The 2,554-nt window shown below is 46.9% G+C and overlaps 1 pseudogene; it reads left to right on the top strand.

Moving 5' to 3' along the window:
- The first annotated feature begins 1,412 nt into the window (after window positions 1–1,412).
- On the top strand, window positions 1,413–1,963 carry LOC147987087 (putative B3 domain-containing protein Os03g0621600; annotated as a pseudogene).
- Window positions 1,964–2,554: the final 591 nt, after the last annotated feature.

The following is a 2,554-nucleotide window of genomic DNA, read 5'->3' as shown; positions in this document are numbered from 1 at the left end:
TCCATCTTCTCCTATATGAAGTCTTTCGATGAGAAAAAAATCAGAAGGAACTTTTCGGGACGAGACTCCGCCGCCACAAGGTGGAACCTTGACGGAACCAATCTAGAGCTCCGGCAGAGCCGTTCTGCCGGGGATACTTCCCTCCGGGAGGGGGAAATCATCACCATCGTCATCACCAACGCTCCTCTCATCGGGAGAGGGCAATCTCCATCAACATCTTCACCAGCACCATCTCATCTCCAAACCCTAGTTCATCTCCTGTATCCAATTCTTATCTCAAAGTCCGGGATTGGTGCTAGTAGGTTGCTAGTAGTGTTGATTACTTCTTGTAGTTGATGCTAGTTGGTTTATTTGGTGGAAGATCATATGTTCACATCCTATATGCATATTATTACCCCTCTGATTATGAATATGAATATGTTTTGTGAGTAATTACATTTGTTCCTGAGGACAAGGGAGAAGTCTTGCTATTAGTAGTCATGTGAATTTGGTATTCGTTTGATATTTTGATAAGATGTATGTTGTCTAGCCTCTAGTGGTGTTATGTGAACGTCGACTACATAACACTTCACCATTATTTCGGCCTAGAGGAAGGCATTGGGAAGTAATAAGTAGATGATGGGTTGCTAGAGTGACAGAAGCTTAAACCCTAGTTTATGCGTTGCTTCATAAGGGGCTGATTTGGATCCACATGTTTCATGCTATGGTTAGGTTTACCTTAATAATTTTGTTATAGTTGCAGATGCTTGCAATAGAGGTTAATCATAAGTGGGATGCTTGTTTAAGTAAGAACAGCACCCAAGCACCGGTCCACCCACATATCAAATTATCAAAGTATCGAACGTGAATCATATGAACGTGATGAAAACTAGCTTGACGATATTCCCATGTGTCCTCGGGAGCGCTTTTCCTATTATAAGAGTTTGTTCCGGCTTGTCCTTTGCTACAAAAGGATTGGGCCACCTTGCTGCACTTTATTTACTTTTGTTACTTGTTGCTCGTTATAATCTATCTTATCACAAAACTATCTGTTACCACTTATTTCAGTACTTGCAGAGAATACCTTGCTGAAAACCGCTTATCATTTCCTTCTGCTCCTCGTTGGGTTCGACACTCTTACTTATTGCAAGGACTACGATAGATCACCTATACTTGTGGGTCATCAGAAGGCCCTCCAGCCAATACCCCAAGGGAAGGGGTTGGCGTTGGAGCTGGAGCTAGAGCTCGTGGCGATGGGGAGGAGGAAGGTTGACAGTGAGAGAAGAGAGGGGGTGGGTAAATAGTGGTGGGCAGGGTGAGTAAATATGGGGGGTGGAGAGGAGGACAAAAGTGACAGTCATGCCATTTTAACTACAAGCTCTTGAATTAGCCATGAACTCTGTGCAATGCCTGACTCCATGACTTGTGTGCAGATCGAGGATAACAATGAGATGTGCATGGAGGTGCTCCCGGCCGTTGACAGCAAGGGCAAGCAGCCCCTTCACCCAATGCCCGACGAGGTTGAGCTGCCGCCCACTGCCGAGGAAGAACCGAAGATGCCTAAGGGTGACGACGACGAGGGCATGGAGGAGCCCCCCAGCAACAAGTGCCGCAACTACGACAACTACCATCAGGAGGATGGCCCAACTCACTTCTGCAAGGTCATCCTTGCACCGAAGCTTGAGTGCATCCCCATGCCCCTGGACTTCACCAAGCACTTTGTCGCGGTGCCAATGGAGTTCAAGCTCAGGAACAACACATCGGCTGCTCCTGGAAGGTGACGGTTAAACTGATGAATGGCAGGGTGACCCTGGATCAGGGTTGGGCCACCTACGCAGCCGTTCATCGGATCAAGATCGGCTACATGGTGACGTTCAAGCTCCTCACTCCCGACACCCTCAAGGTCATCATCTTCGACGACGATGGCATTGAGGTCGTCAACAAGTGCGGGAAGCACGACGAAGCCTTCACCGCCAAGGAGTAGGGCCGGGCCACCTCTTTCGAGCGTACTATCGAGTCTGCTTTGAACATGTTTATGGTTTATGTGTTGAACTGTTATATTTGTAGTACCGCTTATATCTGAATTATGCTAGTTGATGCTCTACTTATACTTTGTTGTGCTTATGATGTGTGCCGAAGTGTGGTGGTAACCTCACCAACTAGCCAAAGAGGTTACCAGACATCAGGCCTTGCATACAACCAAACACCATGCCTTGGGTTTGTGGACTAACATGCAGGCAACCAAACATCAGGTAGTGTGGTTCAGCCCATGCAGGTAAGAGGGCATGCAGGCAACAAACAACATGCATATGGTGCATTTGAGGCTGCATTTGCATAGCTAGGTTGGGTGGAGAAGTGTATGCAATGCTGGTATTGTAGCGCATGGCAACCAAACAGGCCCTTGCTTGCTCGCGCGCTGAATTGACTCTAGTGCAGCTTTGACTCAAAGGGGTACGGGTATCTATACAACTAGAAAATACCCTGCACGTTGCTGCGGAACTTTGTATGCTGCATTGGATTAAGATTAAATAGGAAGATGAATGATTTTTGAAGTAACCAACATTAAAATGCAGCC

Source organism: Triticum urartu, chromosome 2A, assembly GCF_056163025.1.
Source record: "Triticum urartu cultivar PI428250 chromosome 2A, HENAU_Tu73, whole genome shotgun sequence".
NCBI lineage: Eukaryota > Viridiplantae > Streptophyta > Magnoliopsida > Poales > Poaceae > Triticum > Triticum urartu.
The sequence above is the reverse complement of the archived record's forward strand: the minus strand, read 5'-3'. Positions and strand labels throughout refer to the sequence as shown.